The sequence below is a fragment of the Halichoeres trimaculatus genome, unplaced genomic scaffold (assembly GCF_033239565.1).
Source record: "Halichoeres trimaculatus isolate MK-OKI-2021-1 unplaced genomic scaffold, fHalTri1.1 fHalTri1_scaffold_10, whole genome shotgun sequence".
Lineage (NCBI taxonomy): Eukaryota > Metazoa > Chordata > Actinopteri > Labriformes > Labridae > Halichoeres > Halichoeres trimaculatus.
Genome location: NW_027437187.1, coordinates 4,464,889 through 4,485,806, shown reverse-complemented (window position 1 = coordinate 4,485,806; position 20,918 = coordinate 4,464,889). Strand labels below are relative to the sequence as shown.

General features: G+C 41.4%; 1 protein-coding gene across 1 annotated transcript in view; it reads right to left on the bottom strand.

Moving 5' to 3' along the window:
• The window catches only part of tspan9a (tetraspanin 9a), a 351,198-nt gene that overhangs the window by 259,622 nt on the left and 70,658 nt on the right, over positions 1-20,918 (bottom strand). Inside the window, exon 2 of the mRNA XM_074677479.1 lies at positions 13,690-13,754. The gene's annotated coding sequence lies outside the window, so the exon portion shown is untranslated. The remainder of the gene's footprint in view (positions 1-13,689; positions 13,755-20,918) is intronic.

Here is a 20,918-nt window from a genome sequence, read left to right as displayed (position 1 = left end):
ACAATCATATAGTTGTTGCCAGAAATCCTTCACAACTGGGTAAAACAGGACTTCTTTAGGAGTTTGACCATGTCCAGCATCTTTAGTGTTTGCACACAATGGATCTTGGGATATGTGAGGCTAAGAAGGATTCACCGAATCCGTCCTTTGCCGCGCTTGAAAAGGAGGCCGAATTCGCTGGTCACATTTTGGAGGAGTCTTTGGAATGGGACAGCCTTCAACGCACCATTGTGGTGTAACCGGTCTTCAAATTCAGCCTCTATAGGCTGCAGCCCCTGAACTGGAACACAGCTTATATAACCAAGGGAGCAATCAAACACAGGTGTAAAACAAGACACAGGTGAAACACATGAGGGGCAATCAAACACAAGGGAAACACAAGGGCTGTTGCCCAAAATCACTCCCTAAGCCAGTGTTTCTCAACCCTGGTCCTGGGGACCCCCTGCCCTGCATGTTTTAGATGTTACCCCACTCCAGACCAGCACACCTGATTCAAATGAATGGCTCGTTATCAGGCTCCAGCAGAGTTTGATGACGAGCTGATCATTTGAATCAGGTGTGTTGGAGTTCAGAACATAAAAAACATGCAGGGCAGGGGCCCCCAGGACCAGGGTTAAGAAAGACTGCCCTAAGCCATCACGGGTGATGCATTCACTGGACCTTGTTATTCTCAAACACGGCATAAGTTCTGCACAAAAATATGGTTTATTTATTTAAAAAAATAACACACAATAACTGTTTCTATAATATTTGGCAGTTGTGGAAAATCAGCTGAGTATAATGTTAGTTATCACTGAAATAAAAACCGTTTTGCCGTGTTTGAGAAAAGTTATAACTGTAAATCCCCAGCCGTCCATGAGCGACACGAGAGTAATTATATCGCTGTCAGTTACTGGTGAGTGAGTAGTGTCCGAAACGTTGTTTAAATTTAGCTGATTGAGTGGATTATATAATCCACTACATCTTATTCACCATATAATGAGTAGTAAGTAGTAGGGGTGTAACGGTACATGTATCCGTGCTTGACCGCTCCATAAGGCCGTTCGGTTTGGTACAGTGCTGTATTCAAATGAGTACAGTAAGTTTACGTTAGCTGCTGCACATGGCTCTTTAATATTCACGTGAGTACTCGTCTATGATTGGCTGAGCAGGGAAGGTGTTTTAATATTCATGAGGAAAGTGGTCTGTGATTCCTGCTTTGCGATCATGTGCATATCATCTGGACGTGACGTCTCACAGTGAGCCAATCAGAAGATGAATATCAAAGAGCTTCCGTAGCCACAGGAGCTTGTGTCTGAATTGTGCATCATGGCTGCTGCTAACGACCAACCGGAGCTTGAAGAGCCTCCCCCCCCTCGCTGTATAATGGCAAGTTTTTGGTTTAATAAACATGCTAAACAAGCAAATGGTTTTGCGTTGTTCCATACTGTACTGAAAATGTACCGAACCGTGACCCTAAAACCAAGGTACGTACCAAACCGTGATTTTTGTGTACCGTTACACGTTAGTAGGGAATAAGTGAATGATTTTGTACACAACCCAGGAGAACTAAACCAAACACAGGAAACTTAAGACAGAGACAGGATTAAATCTGAAACACAGAAACACTCAGAAGTAACATGACAAAAACCCAACACGTGACATGAACCAACTATATCATAGACTAAAAGAGAAACACAAGACAAGAATCATAAAGAATAAACTCAATAAAGTCAAAGAAACTCAAGACACACCAGAAAAAAAACAAAACTCTGACCTCAAAAGACAAACCAAAAGCTCTATCCTAACAGCTGTTTGTGGTTTTGCTCTGGCCCCATTAGTAACAGCACAATGGAAAACATTTTAATCCTCCCTTGTTATCCTCTGAATCTAAAATTATCAGTAGTTTTAGTGTGTGTAACTTTCATTCCTCGTTGTGAAACAAAACATCTGAATTCATACGGCATGCTTTCGTCGACTGCTTTGAGCTCACTTTGTTTTTCAAGCACAGGATTTGGGGAATTAAAGGTGAGGCAGAATGAAAGGCTAAAATGGACTTTCTTTGCAATGAGGCTGTGATGAGCTGCTCAACATCAGTCTGCGCTCAGGCACCGACGGGCAGAATAATTACTCTCCTGGCTGGAGGAAGGAGAAATCTCTCTGTCAGCCTTGCATCATTCTTGTGTGCTTTATCAGACAACTGCAATGAAATGCAAATGTGCTGAAAGGCTTGTCAGGTAAATCTTGAAGAAAACGCCTGTTTTATTCATATCTTCTTTTTTTTTTCATTTACATTCACTTGGAAGTGCAGATCATCGTATCATATTGTTATGACACAACGACACACGCAAGCACCGATGCAAACGCTTACACAAACATAATGCTGCATTATTTATGGCTCAACAATGGAGACTGTCGTAAAAGAGCCAATTTCTTGTCAAACAGAGGCTCTACGAGACTCAAACTGAAAAGCTCATCCGTTCCATAAACACAGTGCATCCCTCTGCATGCTCGCACCATATATCCAAACAAACTCATGAACACTGACCTGTGCAAATAAACTGCGGCCCAGAGGGAGTCGGGATTGCTATTGTTCCGAGGTGGATTGCGTCACTGATCCCTGCTATATAAATAAAAATGAGATGTATAAATAATGCAGCCAGAGATTTGACACCCCCCACGCTCATCTTGTCTGGCACCCCCCCTCTCAAGCAGGAGGTAATTTATTGTCTCTCACTGCCATGGCAGAGTCAATCAATAGCCAATTAAAGACAGGCATATGAGGTCTCTGGTGGCCGTCGGTGCATGTGGGGCTGCTTGGCCTGGGAAATAAATATGTAAATGGTTCACTGGTAGAATAGCATCAGTCAGTATCTTTCAGCACACACAACAGGAGTGGTATCAATAACACACACACACACACACACACACTTGTTTTCTCCCAGTATGTTAACCTCTCTGTGCCACGCTGCCTCTGCTGGTCAGAGAGACCCAAAGGAGTTGTAAGCCGGCTGAAGGGCTGTGAAACGATTGTGTGTGTCCTTGTCTGCCGATATAATTGAATGATGTGAAGGTTGAAGGACACAGAATTAAGCCAGAGGCATACTGAACATTTTAATTCAACATTTATAAATCCAAGCATCCTGAGTCCGAATGTTCTGTTGTTAGTTTTTAAGTACAAATGCAAATCCAATCACACAGAATCTCTCTCACACACTTGCATCTTTTTCTGCTGCATAGAAACTCTCTAGAAACTTCCAGTGAGAAAAAGACAGGCAGGGCACAGCACGTTACAGGCATCATGATATGGACTCAGTCTCTGTGACCTATTTCTTCACTTCTCCACTTCTCTATGGACCAGAGGCCTATATCATGAAGCAGGATTAGTGTCTTAGCGAGATAACTTCAGGGTTAACTCTTGAGTAGCAATAGCACGAAGCTGGTTCCTTTTTTATCAGAGTAGATCACCATGGTGACCTACTCTGAACGGCTATCCTGCTCTGGAGCAGGATAAGTTGGAGGTTGAATCTGATCCTACAAAAAGCCCCTCCCACTGGCCAATCGGATCTCAGAAACAATGGCCTGCCCTTGTCTCCCAAACCTGGTGGACAGAGGCGTACAAGTTGTAAGAAGAGCTTTACAAAGAGAAAGGGTGTTTAAAGATCGATCAGATCCACTCGATCAAAGCGACGATTCCCGGTATGAGAGGTATAGGTTCTGATGGCCCGGACTACTCTACCTCTGTGAAATATTAGAGCCGTACATTGCCCGTGCAACCCGCAGCAGCGGTGCACTGACTGTCCCACAGACATTGTGCATCGCCCTGTGATTCTTTGCCACGGGCAGCTACATGTACTCTGTCGGGGATGAGGAGCGGCTGAGCAAGTTTACGTCATCCCGTGTTGTGCATCAAGCGGCTGCTGCCCTCACGCAACTTAGGAACGAATTCATAGCGTTCCCAGGATGAATGAGAAGGAGGTGGAGCCAGTTACCTGTGATAGGAGCTGATTCTGAACAAAAGATGAAGGAATCCTAGCGCAAATTTTATCAATGAAATGTACACACAGCAGAACATATCACCACTTTTTTGGGAACATTTTAGGGGAAGCTGAGCTTCCCTTGTAGTCTTAGAGCAATCACCACTGCTTGAAACAGACTTATCAGACGTGATGATGTTCTTGTTTTTGTTTTTTTTATCTGCTCCCATGTTCTTCTGACTCCAGAATGACATGATAATTGGACACAAGTCATTTGCACAGTAGCATTTATTATTGTATGAGATTTAGAAGTGTGATCACTATCATACTGAGCCACTGATGAGTAACTTAGGCATTTACACAGTCCACTATGCGTTGCCATGCATTTTGCCTGCGGTTGGCCGCTGCTGCCGTGTTCCCCCTTACTGAGTTATTGCTTCTCTCCTCCTTGTATTGCTGCATTAGCAGCCGCTGCTCTTCAGCGGTGAAGTACGGAGCTTTCTTAGTCGCTTATGATTGTGATTGGTCAGCTGCCTCTGAGCCCTCCTCTTTTACGTGCCAATCACGGCTCTTGATGAAACAATCCTGGGTTGAGTTACCGTGTTGATAACTTGCGTCGTGCTATCGGTTATCCTGATTGCCATTGTTACAGTTACTCAATCCTGGATAGATGTGAGTTACCGCGGATAAGTTGACTGCGCTTTGTGCTGTAGGCCTCTGCAATGTAAAAAACAGTCAACAAAAACAATAAAGGCCATGCAGGACTTGGTCAGAGGACTGATGTCAACAATGCCAAGTCCCTTGTCATTCAACATACAGGGTTTCAGCTACATGTAAATGACCGTGGTGCACCGCCACGCCAAAACAAAAGCCGCCATGCCTTCAGAACTAGGAATCTTTTTTTCCAGATGTTCAGGGCTCTTGTACATGTGACCAAAATTGTCTTGACTAAGGGTTCGTTTACACAACAACAGTTTTAGGGTTACGTTTCAGCCTCACACTACACGGAAACAGCACTTCAACTAAAATGCAAACTTTTGAAAACGGCCTCTAGAGTGGGATTTTTCTGTAATGCTGCCGATACCGTTGCCGTGTAAACAGTAAGCTGGCGTTTTCAATGAAATGCTGACATCACTCTCCACTTGGCACGAGCGCATATAACAGGACAACAGTACCGTTGTTACGATCATTACAAACTACAGTGTTGTGCTTGAGCTGCTCAATCTTCTGTATCTGCTGACTATCTTTCAACAAATTGAGCATCTGTTGCTCCACTTTTGCACTTAGTATTTCCTAATACACCAGATGATCAACTCAACTCTACTTCAGAGGAGCTCTACCAAAAGCTGCTTCTGGACAGGCAGTTACAGCACCACCTGCAGGCCTGGCATACTTCCAACAGCATTTTCATTCCCTTGGTGTTTCCATGTAAACGCAGTTTTTTTTCACTGCGTTTTAGCTTTTTCAAATGAAAGGTTGTGTAAACGGAGCCTAAAACTCATGGTGGGATTACATCGTGGTCAAAACCAATAAGAGACAGAGCTTGGGCAGGTCTTTGTAGTTTACAATTCTCAAGTCTCTTAATCGTGCACCACAAAATTCTGGCCCGATACGGAATTGCAGTGTTTATATCGGTATATAGAGTCCGCTCGGGCAGAATTCCCCCTGTCAGTCTGTGTGGTTTGTATCTACTTTAAACTTCATCCTGATCAGTTTGTGGAGACTGTTGTACTGATCTGTGCTGTGAATCCAGTTGCACATATTATGCACCGGCTGATCGTTCCTCCTCCTGGTGCTCCTACAGAAGTCACCTTTCTGCTCTTTCTGAGACAGAAGTTTTAGTTTGTCTATCTTTTCCTTTCATTCTTGAACAAACCTGAAAGCGTGTTGGCTTTCACACCACTGTTACCAATAGGTGCCTCTGTGCAGGGGCTTGTCCAGACTTTCAGAATGGGAGGTCACAATGAGGGAAGTGACATAAGTAGGGGTGGCCAGAATGTGCATACACACAAATAATCACCATTTATCTTCTTTAACTTCACCCTCTGCTTTAACAACAATGAGTAACTATGATTGTTTAAATGTTAAAATGTAGTAATGCATCAACCAGTCTAATACATTTCAAGTGGGTTTTAATTAAAAGATAGATCTCAGCATGCTTTGTCAAACTTTGTCATTATATAAGGCTAAATTATTTTAATGTTGAAAAAAAAAATCATAAAAGTTGTTAATTTTCTAATGTTTTGGGTTTCTTTTTTTTCTTGGGGTGGGGGGCTGAGGGGCTCCCCTACAGTTTCAAAAAAAAATCCTGGAGGAAACCCTGATATAGGTTTGATTTGCACAGGGATAAAGGAGAAGCACCCTCTCATTATGATACAAACGACCCTGACATTTATTACTTAAAGCTAAGAAATATACCATAAAACAAGCACTAGCTCATGACTTAAACAGTTAGGTCGTCTACCTTCATGAAAGATGTTTCAAGTTCAGCTCTGAGTATCTGTGATCTGCTATGTTTTAATTAAAACAAGATATCAGTAACAAGATAGCTCCATTAAGAGTTTATTGATCCTTGTGGGACAAATACGCTTGATAGAGAAAACACATTAACTGGAATAAATTAACCACAAAGCACTGAAGTCTTAGTGGAGCTTAGATGCAGTACGTCTCTAGAGATTGCATTACAGAAAAACAAATCAGTGTTTGACTTCAAAAAACAAATGTGTCATAAACAATATGATTTTTATTTCAGCTCTCAAACCTGTATCCATCTGACGGTCATAGATAATCAGGACACAGGATCCAGAATGAACAGGTTCCAATAAGTTTGATTGATATAACTTCTATTTGACTTCACATTCAACTATTTTCTTATCAGTGCCTACCACTGAGAAGGAAACAATCAATCATTTCTTCTGACTTGCAAAACAATGACGTCATGCATTGTGCGAGGCAATCAGCATGACTGACAGAAACAGAGTCAAGGGAGTAATCACAGTGGACAAACTGTGGCTAATTTTAAGCTAAATGCAACGTCTCTCACTCTGTGATTTCAAGCAACAGCTGAAAAAAACATCATGCTGAAACATTCGTTGACGCACGACATCAAATACCAAGAGTGCCAAGTCTTTCTTTCTCTACACCCCCGGTGTTTCAGTTAAAAGTGTGACCCTGTTGTCTATTGAATGTGTCATTGGTTGACAGATACGACAGCTGCTGGTTGAAACACACAGTCCTTGTTTGTATTTTAATACAATGACAGGACATACTCATAAATTACCTTTTAAATGAAAAGCTGAAGGAGTTTCAGGGAGATGCATGCAATTTTTACTTGTGTTTTTTAAGACCTGAGATCAGGGACCCATGTGCAAAGATTTATACCTATTTTTATTCAATTATGTCAAGAGATATCTACATTAATTGGCCAATTTATTATTCAATTACCTATAAACTCAATAAAATGACACAGAAAACCTGTAAAGCTGCTTATTGTACACAGAAAATCCACAGGAGGGGCTGATGAGGGAATCGATAAAGAGTCAGATAGATAAGCTAAATTGATGAGGGCATCTCATCAATACCCATCCCCATGTATGACCATTTAAATATTCGTTTTCGATTCTTTAAAGTTCATCAGTACAATAAATATTTTGTGAAAACATAGTGCCACAGAATCATGATCTCAATTCTATTAAAAATTATTGTGATTCTCATTTTTTCCATAAGCGTGCAGCCCTACTGCAAACCCAAAGACACATTTGATGCAAGTCACTCCTGAACAGGGTCCCCCTTTAAACTGAAACACCAGTCAAGGAAGGGATGTACAAGACTTGTCCTATGTTACCATTAGTATAAAGCATGCAGGATGTGGAAACTCCACAGGAACTGATCCAACAATAATTGGATCGATGAGTAGAATCAATAATGGCACTGGTGTCAATGAAATCTCATTGATTCCTGACTCTAATAGATACAATCAGCATCCCAAAAACAATACATCTGGTTTGGGCTGCAGGAGAAAACAAATCACTAGCTACAATGCTCAAGATTAGCCACATGTTCTTCTGCAATAAAAAATCATAAAAATCTGAATTTAAAGTTGAATTTGCTAAAAAATAAAAAATATATTAAAAAAAATAAATAAACTGAGCCAAGTCAGAGACAGTTTGGTTCTTCTGAGGGATCCAAACTCAAAACGTTTGTATGTCTGTTGGCATATCTACATCTTATCCAAACAGACAGTTAGATTTAAAAACATTTGATGACACCAGCTCCTTTAGTTTTATGATCCAGGCCGAGGGTACAGAAAACCCAAAAAGCTTTTTTTCCCCAATTTCTAATCTGGCTTTTGGGACAGGGAGCATATAAAAGGTCCTGGGAGTGTGATCAATACTGTTCAGCTCTGTTCTGTGTGATAAACACACACAAACACACACACACACACACAGACCTATAGAGTAGTAGCAGGCCACAAATCGCTTTATAAATGAAGATGTAACAGTGTATCAGTCTGCGTGTTGCCACAGATGGCCATATGACGGAGGAACATGACTCACAGTGGTGAGTCAGAGCTTTACGATTAGCTCTGAACCTCAAGGACACATGCTGAGCTTCACAGGACATGATGCAATGTGCATTAATAATGCTAGTTTCATGTGTAATATGTCAAATTACTCCAAATTCAGTCACTGGAAGTATTAAAAATACAAACGTGATTCCACAAGCAGGACATTTTATTTTCTTTGTAGTGCTATCGACAGGGTTAGCATCGAAGATTGGAGGGTAGTGTTCATATACAGACAGTTAGAGGCAGATCGTGCCTGTTTAAATGTTTTAACCTGCTAGACCAGTGTTACCCAACCCTGGTCCTGGGGACCCCCTGCCCTGCATGTTTTAGATGTTACCCCACTCCAGCACACCTGATTCAAATGAATGGGTCGTTATCAGGCTCCAGCAGAGCTTGATGACGAGCTGATCATTTGAATCAGGTGTGCTGGAGTCGAGTGTTGCTAGACCAACACTCTTGCAGCTGTATTCTGTTATTGCTTTATAGCATGTTGTGATTCTACCAAAGACCTTAGAAAGATTGATTAATCTGCGAAAAGCTGTTCAGCTTGTAAGCTGTTTAAAAGAGAAAAAAAAAAAAACAACAAAAACAAAAGAAGTGACAAGGAGAGAAAAAGAACAAGCAGGACAGGGTCAGAATCAGAATCAGAAGAATTCTGATTCTGACAGGTTAAAGACTTCCTAACTGTGAGTTCTGGACAGAGAAACCTACAAAGCTGACGATGCCTCATGATGCAACATTCTGAACACGGGAAAAAAATGAAGTGGTGATCTAGACTGGGAACTGGAAAAGCAGATGTCACAGACTGCAGTGATCAGGATAACTAACTGAAAAATCTGGTAGAGTCTTCTTTATGAAACTCTGTTTACTTTATTTTATTTCACCTTTAAATAGTTACTTGAAAGGGGCTGTGAGAGTCTCTAAGTGATCTTGAAAAAGCCTCCCTACTACATATATGCCTGATTGTAATCCACACTTTACAATGAGATTATCTGAACCAATATTACAGGTTACAGGTTATTTCAAAATGCTACTTCTTAGCTTCCCAATTGGGTCGATTGATTTACGGTACGTCTAAGTTTCTATGACAACACCACGCTGGCTGATGAAGTTTAGTAGAGAGAAGAGAGATCTGTGTTTTTCTCTGCTGAAAACGATTTCTGTGATTAATTTTGTAGTGATGGTGGACACTGGAGCCTAACTGTCAGACAGAAAAAGGACAGAAGAGCAGAAGAAAGATAAACAGGAGCGAGATAGAGCACGAGCTAAAGGCTAACACAGGAGCTAAACTGTTTGTGCTAATGTTGCTTCCAACCCATAGTCAGCAGTTATTCTGCAGTGGTCTGCTCAAACTTGAGAGTCTATCAATAAAATGGAGAGTGAGGTTATGTTAGCTCTGATTGGTAGATGACTGGCAGGACATAACCAGGATTCAGTCCAATTAAAAAGATCCTCCTCACAGCATCTTTAAGGTGAGTAAGTGAGAAGTGAGTCGGCCAATAAAAAAATAAAAACAATCAACTCAATCACTTTCTGCTTATCACAACTTATATCTATCATTCACCATGGCAATCCTAAAGCCAACGGGTCCCAAAAACCTTGTGTCTGCCACATTTGTTAACAGATGTGCTTATAACTTACAGTCTGACCTCAGCTAAAGAAAATAGTCCATTATATGTGCACTGAGACTGATGAGGTTAGTGGGAGCAGGTGGACAGGGAGGGTAGAGGCACTGATTAAAACTACAAACAGGTGTGTAGAGGGTGGAAAGAAGGGGAAGTCCAAGGGCATGTGGTGTAGAGGTGGAGAATGGCAGACCTGGGAGGGGTAAACAGAAGCTGAGGATAAAAACTGAGAGTGTTTGAGAGAACTACAGGTGACAGAAGAGCAGCATACTAAAACAGAGGTGTGGAAAAAGGTGTTTTCACAAGTGAGCAGCGCTTGCTAAATATGAGAGACTAACACAAGTGCTGTCACAATGAGTGATGCAAAAGTTGCTGCTAGCTTAAATTAGATTTGAGTGATAGCAGCTGTAATTAGAGAATTAACATAAAACCACATACTGATAGGGTGTGCTAAAATAAATTAGAGAGGTGGAGTGATAATGGTATGCTAAAATTAAACAAAATAAGGATGCTTGGTATAAAAAGTGAAGCATTTTAAAGGATAGTGTTTGAAATTTAAATGATTTCAGGCAGTGTAATGGTTGAATGGCAATGTATTGTGAATCTCCCCACTTTCATTCTGCAGGTGGATTTAAAAAGATTACCTGGAGTTCATCACACCGTATACTGCTTATTGTGCTCAAATTCCTCTTAATCCTTTGATTTGTTTTTTTTTTATTCTGCATTTTTCAAGACCTCTTTCTTTTCTCATACATGTTTTTTTTCTGTTGAAGTACTTTGTAATCACTGTTTTTTGAAGATGCTATATAAATAAATCCATCACCATTGTTATGGTGATTTACTGTGAGTTGGGTCATTATGTGGATTGTTGTTAGCCACACGGTGCCACCTCAGAGTGGGCGTAACAAGCAGGTTCCTGCAAAACAAACTAGGTAGGAACTGAATATAAGAATCACAGCTCTGTTTGAATTAATGTTTATTCACTCAAACATGAAAATGTTTTTTTTTTTTTGTTTGTTTTTTTGTTTTTTTGTTTTTTTTATGAACCCATTAAGTTTCTTGTATCTACATAGGAGCAGGTCCACTTACAGAGCGGTTTCGATTTGTGTTTCTACAGCAACACAGAATGAACCAGAAACATTTATGCTTCTCAATTTAGCAAGAGGTCATGTAATGCAGATGAAGGATGAAGGAGAAAATAGATGTTGTGAAAAGAGGAAAAAAATTGTATCTGATTGTCATCAAATTTCATCATACATTGCATTACAGTACAAAAATAAGTCCACTCAGGTAGCAGACTCCCACTAACCACTTACAACATGCCACTTAAGAATGCCATATGTACTGCACACTGCATTTGCATCAAGTTTTTATTAAGGCTGATCCGTTCTCCACTGGATTTTTGGTTTCGTAAAGTAGATGCAAAGCTAATCCCAAAACCCCTTTCATAGTATCCATGTATGGATTGAAAAAGCTAACAAGTAGATTGCGTTAATCAATTATACAGATAAAAACAGCCCCAGTAAGATGAGTACCACCTCTCTAAAGGTTAGAAAAGACAGTAATTACTGTCACTTCTTACCCATCACTTTACTGTCAATGTGATAGACTGTTGCTTAGCAACACAGCATTGTAGATATACTGATTACAGAAGGTGATAGTGAATCACCTTAAACTGAGCGCCACCCACCATACACAGAAAAAAAACATTAGCATTTTGGTACATTATGGGTGACTGTATGCTAAGTCCGTTGTATGCTGAGAATTCTTCCTGAGTGAGACATCTGAGTATTCCTAGCATCCTGCAGATTTTGTCTTCATGATAAAAACTGTACAGTGAATACAATTCAATATGTAGTTAAAATCTAGGGAATGATTATCTACAACAGAAGTTTTATTTATTTATTTATTTTTTTTTTTAAATGATACATGTAACTTATTTATGTATTTATTTTTTTAAATATATTCACTAAAATTGAAAAAGATATGTCAAGAATTTGCAAAAAATAGAGAAGGAATCTAATAGAATTTGCTTACATTTCGAAAAAATGTGCAAAAATTTCAAAATTTTTGAAAAATTCATGAAACAATTGGAAAAAACAAATTTGAAAAATTTACAAAATTAAATAAAAATCAGAAATTAAAACTGTTTCGAAAAGATAAAATACAATACAAAAAATCAAACAGTTTGTAGAAAAGGTGGAGAAAAAAAATCATTATGAAATAAAAATATATATATTTTTTTAATAATGTATATCATAATTTTTAATAGTACCATACCATTACATAATGATTATTATAATACCATATTTATATATACACATATATATCATTTAGCTCAACTTATCATTTTTGGTTGATTTTTTATCTCTTGCCACATACCAAGCTGGCACATTGGCATTTGGCATGAATTCAACCACACAGAATTGAATTTTGTCATTTTTTTTATGATTGTTTTTTTGTAGATTTATAGTTTTCTTCCCAGGGCTGTGAAACCTGAGGTTAGCAACAGGTGCATGGAAAGTCGTTGGGCTGTTAATGTTGTAGGAGGTGAAGTAAAGCAGCAGCAGGCTTTATTGTTAGATGTGATGAATATTTAGTGTGATTTTATTGTAAGCTACAATGAGCTACTGCAAAGGAGTCAAAGAGCCACGGCTGCAGACCCTTGCAATTGATGAAAACTTCATTGACTTCATCTACCTGCTATTGAAACATCTTCTAGAGATCCAGGCTTACAAAACACAACACAGAGAAGTGATACTGAAAGAAAAAGCTTTCCATGGCACACAATACAGTGATCAAACACTCTGCTGACTGCAGCGTTAAGCCTTTAAAGCAATGTTTCAGTTTCTGAATACACAGAGAAAACGAGAGCATCATGTGCAACACAAAAAACCTTGACCCTTCACTGAACAGCCCCGTGAATAATCTCCTGCCATGGAACTTTACACCTCATCGTGGGGCCTCCTGAACACTCATTCCCTTGCATGAATAGCATGGCAGCCTCACTCTCTCCCTGCCCATCTCTGTGTCTCTGCATTCCTCCTTCTAGTGGCTCTGTCACCACAGGCGCCGTTGAAGAGCCTGACAGTTCAGCCCCGCTTTGATCTCAAGGCGCAGGTTATCTGTTACCCCGCTAATTTTAGTTAGCCCCTTTGAGCCTGCCTTCTCTTTGAAGCACAGGTAGCGTGCAGCGGGGAGATGTGAGCGGTTAGCTGTGTGGCCCCTTCACACTTCCAGAGAGATGGACTCAGACTCACGTCAACAAAGGTCTACTGTAGTCCGGACAAGATAATCTGTCATCCTACATTACTGTCTTAATTAACCCTGCAGAGGGAGAAATCCTTACAGCAACCCGGGCTAACATTAAAGAAGCATTTGAATTGAAGCTAAAGGGCCTCTCTGACTACATGAACAGAAGAAACACAGGAGATGCTGAGGAGTGCTGTCTCATGCTACAAGGTAATTAGCCGCCGTGGACATTCGAGTCGTGTAAACAGATTGTCACAGCTGGTGAAGAGGGGCTGATCTTAAGTCTTACCTTTCAAAGAGGGCGAAGAGTATGAAGAGAATCTGTCACCACTTCAGGCTGAGGACCGGCAAAGTCTGCAAAAACAAACACAAAGTTGTCTGTCACTGGAATTGTTTGAATTATCTTCCCTGAGTTTGTTCATTAAAATGAATCAACCCGAGAGCCTCCTCCTGCAAACCCTCACTCACTCACTACCCCTGCATCCAGCTCCATGAATTATAATGTCCTTGAGAAACAAGCTTATTCAAACCATAAAACAGCAGTATAAAAACTTGTGTCCAAACAGCCCGGGGTTGTTATTAAAATTTGAAGAGCATCCACAAGACAACCTCAGGCAGAGATTGCTTACAGCAGCTTTCACAGCAGTACACTAAAGATGTCTCTGTGATTTTTCTTTTTTTTTTTTTTGGAGACATGGTCAGGCCAGCTGGTCTGAGCTCCAATCATGACAATAAAGCTGTGAAAGTGTGACCTTGCTTGGTGCAGCAGAACGCCACAATACGATGTGCGGGCGGCGTGTCCTGGTAAATCAAAGGGCTTCAAATGGAAAGGTACTTTTTGTTTCAGTATGCAATCTTCTTTATCTCTCAATGCCGTCCCTGTCAAGTACACTACTGAGATCAAACTGGAACAGACTTACAAAAAACACTTGGAAACAAAGAGCAGCATGGCCAAAGTAAGGTACACAGAATATCAAAGTGCTGCATTTGCTCTCCTGTGTGAGTGATGCTTCTCTGCGAGCACCTTAAGATGAGAGGAGCAGGAGGTGTCTGCAGGCTGATTTAGCGCCTCAATCTTGCACAAGAGGGGTCACTTTTCTCTCTGCAGGATGACTTACGAGGGCACAGCCGCTGCTTCATTTCCATTTTACTGTGAGGAATGGTGGCTAAAGTTTCTCTCTGTGTGTAGTCGGAACTGTTGCATGAGCTCACTGAAGGACAATGCCCTTTGCCAGTGCCAAAAGCATATTCCTGTTTTGCAATGTCATGCTCTCCTCAAGGACAATGTAGGTAGTTTGATATGTCTTCAGTTGCTGAAAAATCTATTGAAGGTTTATCTTTCTGAATTCTGAGAAGGGCTGAAATGTTTTCACAGAAACTGGAGAAGGTTCAGACTGGGGGACATCCAAAGTCAATGTCTGTGAGAGGACAATGTTTGAGTCTTCTGAGTTTGATTGGCAGAGCAGTGAGTGCACAAGATTCATCCTTCCTCCCGGAAAATTAAAGTCAAAACAGAGGAGATATGACTCACTCCAGCTGCATTCACAAACTCATAAAAACTGCCTGGTAACTAAGGGTGAGCTGCCTGTGAATGTGTGAGCACAGTAAGTTAAATGTTTCAACTTGGCTTTACCTGCACTTTTCTCACCAGCCTCTGTGTAAAATGTCTTTTGAAGTGGGAGTGGGAGGATGTGTGAACACAGCAGATAAAAAAGGAAAATTCACTGTGAGCCAAGTGGAATAACGGGATGAATAAAAACATTAGAGGTTAAAAACAGAGAGACATTCTCTGACAAGCACATCCGTCTGTTTCTACCTTACGTTCATATAATCACAGTCATAATAGTGTGGGGCTCGGTTGCTTTGTCCATCACTATGTTGTAAACATTTTGAGTTCTCATCTCCCTCACACTACGTTTGGGTACCGACAACCAGTTACACTTCCAATTCAAAATTTTTGAGACTTGTGGATTTGACAAGGCACGTGTGCCCAGTTGCTAAATATTTAAGGATTAAACCTCAGTGAGATTTTTACCGTGCACAGAAAGTTTATCTTATCTGCCAGGACCTGCTTTTGTCATCAAAACATCACATTATTAAAGTCTTCAGGAATAATCCTGCTCAATCATCACTTCTTGGCATACATACACGTGTGTCAGTGTCTGTGTCTGCCTCAACCCTTCCTTAGCCTGTTTGTGATGTGTGATGTTTTGGTAGTATTCAGACGTTTCTGGGCAGAGAGTAGCAGTGGTAACCTCACCAAGTCACAGAGCGTCCAGTGCACAAGTAACTGTTGACTCTAGTGAGTGGAGACGCTATCCCAAGCAGCTACAATAGAGGACGTAGCACGGAGGAAGAAGAATGCAACCAACGCCAAACAAATGGACCTTTCCTAATTGAGGGTGAAACTTGGCTCAACTTTATCTCGCTTTTGGGTATTTGGAGCAAAGCGAGATGAAGACCAATGTAACTTGGCTTTCTGCTAACAAAGTATGTCTCAGATAACTTCACGATTAGCTTGTGCTGACATGCTGAGTCAGGTGCACTGCTTTTGAGTCTCTCCCTTGTAGAAACACAATGCTATAGGTGCACACACACATACAAAAACACACACATAGACATGTACACACATACACTTTGATACATGAATACACACATACACACACACACACTTAGACGGATAAACATACACACATACATGGATATGATAAATACACCTAAACACAGACATATAAATGCATACATACAAACATACACACATACATAAATAAATGCATACATAATCATAGATAAGTTTAAAGTTTTCAATGTCTTTATTTCCAGATTTGATCACACCATATTTGCTGGGCGCCGCCCCGTTGTGGCTGCCTGTTGGCCCAGCTCTCTTTGTCATCTTTGTATTTGCAGTGGGTCACAACTTTGTTTGGCTTATTTGTTGGTCATGAACACCAAACTGGTTTTGTCTTTAAGTGATATTTTTACTACTTTAGCCCCTGTGTTTGTCTGTAGCAGTGGCGAATGTTCTAAGACTGCAAGGGAAGCTCAGCTTCCCCTAAAATGTCCCCAAAAAAGTGGTGATATGTTCTGCTGTGTGTAGATTTCATTGACAAATATGTGCTAGAATTCCTTCATCTTTTGTTCAGAATCAGCTCCTATCGCATGTAACTGGCTCCACCTACTTCTCATTCATCCCTGCAGCGTCTCAGTGCTTAAACACAGTCGGGGTCTAAGAGGCAGTGGGCTGGCCTGGACGCTGGGTTTCTGCATGATGATTGGATGATCTGTCTGAGGTCGAATCCCTTTTTGATTGACAGTGAAATGAGCCAGTCAGCGCTCTTGAAGTATAACCCTCCATCGGAGCATCTTCTGTAGAGAGGAGCTTCTCCTGTTTTAAGTGTCTCAAGTCTTACACCTGCAACGCAATGGGCCAAGGCCGCAATCTAGCAATCTAGCTCTGCTGGCCATTGAGAGAACACTGGTAAAATCCCTGGAAAAAACACCTGGTTGATATGACAGGGTCACAGATCATTTTCTTGAAAAAGAACAGAGGGTAGAAATTACATTTATATAAATAAACAAATTTATGATGTAGGCTGGAAAAAAATGAGCTTCCCCTCTTTGACTGACCAGCAGCCTCCACTGGTCTGGAGATACCCTATATAACCATGGCTGCATTGTTCACACGTGAAATCAGCTCATAGCAGCCTGTAGCATGTCAATGCTAGATTGTGCAAGGCCTGATGTTTCCCAACAAGGTAAGGAGAAGGAGGTGAGGACAACGTGCTGGTTCTCAGGTGTGAGCTAAGAAGTGACCTGTCCTTCCACCCATCAGTATTGGGAACGTAAGATCTATCTCCTCTATAAGACGGACAAGCTAGCTGTGCTAACCCAGCAACAGAGGGAATACCAGAGGGCAGAGAAGCATCATGCTATTCACAGACATGGCTAATGGAGCTAACATCAGACACCAATGCCACATTAGAAGAACTTCACCTGCTGTGAGCAGACAGGATCCAGGAGACAGAGACTGAACAGACTGCTGAAGAAGCTCAGTCCTGGACCCTGTGGAGGTGGAGGCTGGCTGAACTGGACAATGATGAACAATGGAGCTTTTTGCACTTTCTATACACTTTCTTACTTTTGATTTCTTGATTGCTACTGCAACTCCTGAATTACCCCTCAGGATAAATAATTCATTTCTATTCTATTCTATTCTATTCTGTATATACACCTGGGAAAGCAAGGGTCAACAATCCACAAGGGTTACAATCAAACTTTCCAGAGGTAAATGATTCATGTTTTGCTTATCATAACAAACACCTGGAGGTATGACTGAAAAAAAACATTTTTCAGTACAAGTCCAGCTGTCCCCTAACCTGACACTCCAGACGGACAGTTTCATATATTCGCTATGGAAATATTTCGCTAGTCCATCTGGGTAGCAGCTCTTCCAATTTGTTTTCAGAGGTGGGACTTTAAAAAAATCAGCAGCTGGTGATTGGACAACTGTTCTGATTAACACACTCACCACGGACCAATCCACATCAAACCATGGTATGACATAGCTTGTGTGAGCCGATGCTTCTAAGAAACAATAGATGAACAACTACTGAATCACGAGAAACAGCTGTGAAGGCGTTAGACGACAGCTTCCATTTTTATAAATCTAACTTAAGAATCAAAGGAACGCTGACAAGTACGAAAGTCTGCTGACGTCACGTCTGCTCCCACAGCTCCCGCCTCTCTTCCCTGATTGGCCGGTTAGAATTTAGCCGAGTGAAATCGTTGGTCATTGGAGTCTAGCAAGATGGACCTGCAGGAGTTCAGAAACTGGATCAGGCATGTCTGTCTTCTCTGCAAGGTTAGCTGTCCCCTGCAATGGACATTCAATTTAGAAAAAAATAAAAAAACAAAGATTGCAACACTTTTCCTTTCGGGTCTCGACATTCTTTTATTTCTGTAAATCATTTCAACTTTTTTTATTTCCGAAGAGAGAGTAATGTCTAATGAAAAAAAAATGGTTCTGTGTAAGGAGATGATGAGCAGAGTTGTAATCCATAAAATGAAACTGTTCCAAACGCTACCTCTCACCACGACTCTTATCTAACAGACAAGACTACACACTGTCAGAGACGTGTGTGTGAAGAGCTGCATTGAAAAGTTTCCACAAAATTATAGCCGCGTTGAGTTTCTTTGTCCCTGCTATCAGCACCACTTTTGTTCTTGAGTGTAGTGGGTCTAAAGGTAAGGATGAATCGGTCAGAGGGTTTTCAGCTTCTATGAAAGGAGTAACGTCAAAGACCTGGGGTCAGACAGGAGTGAAAAGCAGAGTGTGTAGCTTGAAGGACATGCACAACAGGAGGTATGAGCTGATGGGAGGTGAGCATTATGTTGGTTTAAATGTGTCAGACGGAGAGGAAGGATGGATAATAAGGACACAGAGATAACAAGAGGAAGACAGAAAACTCAGTGATCAATAGAGGGAGCGCGCATCAACCGCTGTTCAGAATGAAAGCTGAATTAACCAAAGAGTGACACAGCGGGCCAAAACAAGACAGTTTGTTCCTCCCATTAGCCGGGAGAATTAATTAGAGCTCCATTGACGCACCGTGTAACAAGACAAATATAATTATGCAGCATCATTATGAACTTCCCTCCTTCCTGTTCCTGGGGGGATTGCAGATAGCCAACTGGACAGCCAACTCTAAACACTGGACGTGGAAAAACAGAGCGGCTGTCAGCATTTATTCTGCTAAACATTTCCACAGTGAGTCCCCCTCAGGAGATAGATGCTAGTTTCTGGTCATCACGCAGCATCGAGCAGAGTTAGTAATGTTCCTATAGCTATAAACAGACTGTCATTTGGCTGGAGATGTGATCACTCACTTGCTCAGAGCTATATTTACCATCTGTGGCCCTTTACCCCGTTCTGATCTCTACACAGCGTGTGGAGCATGTGCGTGGAGTAAATGTGCTCTCATGTGTGCCATCATGAGACACATACATGACACTCTCCTATACACTGTGGACACAGAGGCTTCTCACAGCTTTGTGGGTGTTTGCATGTTAGCATTCAAACACAATTCCTGGAGATCCGACGAGAGAGCTGAGCTGACCTTGGCATTCGACACACACAGTCCTCTTTTCTCCTCGCTGAGACGAATTGAGAATGTGAAATATCTGGTCTCGAACGCAGGGGAACACTTATGCTTTCAAAGAGTGTGTGTGTGTGTGTTTCACAGTCTGGAAGTATGATATGTGGGACCTCAGAGCAAATAAACTTGTTTTAATAAGAAAGCGCGGGGAGAGGCGTTGAAAAGCCGCTGCTCTTGCTGTGTGTGGTAATAGGGTATCATTTGTCTCATGGGAGCCAGCGGAGCCCTGCAGCTGTGGCGCACACAGAGCTCACACAGCTGTGAATGAGGCGCTGTCTGCCAGCGCTGGCACACAGCGGCGAGTCAGCTGAGAGGCGGCTGGCTTTCCTCTAACCGAGGGGGACAAGTGCTTCCTGAGCGCAACGTGGCAGGACAAACTCAGAGGAAAAAGTTTGTGTTTGCAAGTCTGGAGAGTCGGAGTGACTAATGAGAGATGAGTGGATGAAAAGGCGATCGTTAAAAGAGGAAACAATTCATTAGAATGGACTTTGGCTGCCTGGTGGTACCAAACCAGGCCGTGCTGCAGACTCATCTAATTGGACTGATTTCACAGATTTATCGGGATGAGATGCCAAACGTCCATTAGCTGAAATGAGTGTGAAGCGTGCTGTCTGTGAGCTGGCCTGTGCCTCTGCGCATCATGCCATCCTGGGTTTAACACCCTGTGAGGATTATGAACAACATGCTACACAGTGTTTCATCCGTTTCACGCTCCATCTGCTCGTACACATAAATTTAGACACAACAATGCTTAATCTCCGTTCCACGTTCAGTTCGAGGAAGGGGGCTCAGAAATTGAAACGACAGGAAGTGGAACAGAGCACGTCCGGATGAAATTAAGTGATCACTCCTTAGTTTGTGGGGCTGACAGGTTATTGATTGTTTTCGTCATGAAGCCTTGAGGTGCAAAAACACATCTCTGCTTCTTCGCCCTTGCACGTTGGAAGGTGTAAGGAATAAAGTGTGTGCGGCAGTTACTATTCTGCTGACTCTGCCGTGCTAACACCGCACTAAGGGTAATTCAAAAGACCATCATCTATATAAATGACTCTGCATACCTCCCCCCTCCTTCTGCTTCCCTCTCTTTCTCCTCCTGCCTCCTTCTGCACTGTAAAAAGCATTAGTTGTTCTAACATATGATTTTAGGTCAGGATGACGAAGATTAGTGAAGTTATTGTGATAACAAGACATGCACCAATCTTTTTGCTTTGTGCTCTGACCCCTAAAACTCTGGACACTTTATTGGTTGTTTAAATTTAAGTGTAAAGATTTTATTGTTTCACAGGTATTGTTCAATGATTTTTAAATAAAATAAGATTGGAAAATTACTGTCAGTTAAAAAAAATGAAAAATAAAAATCGGT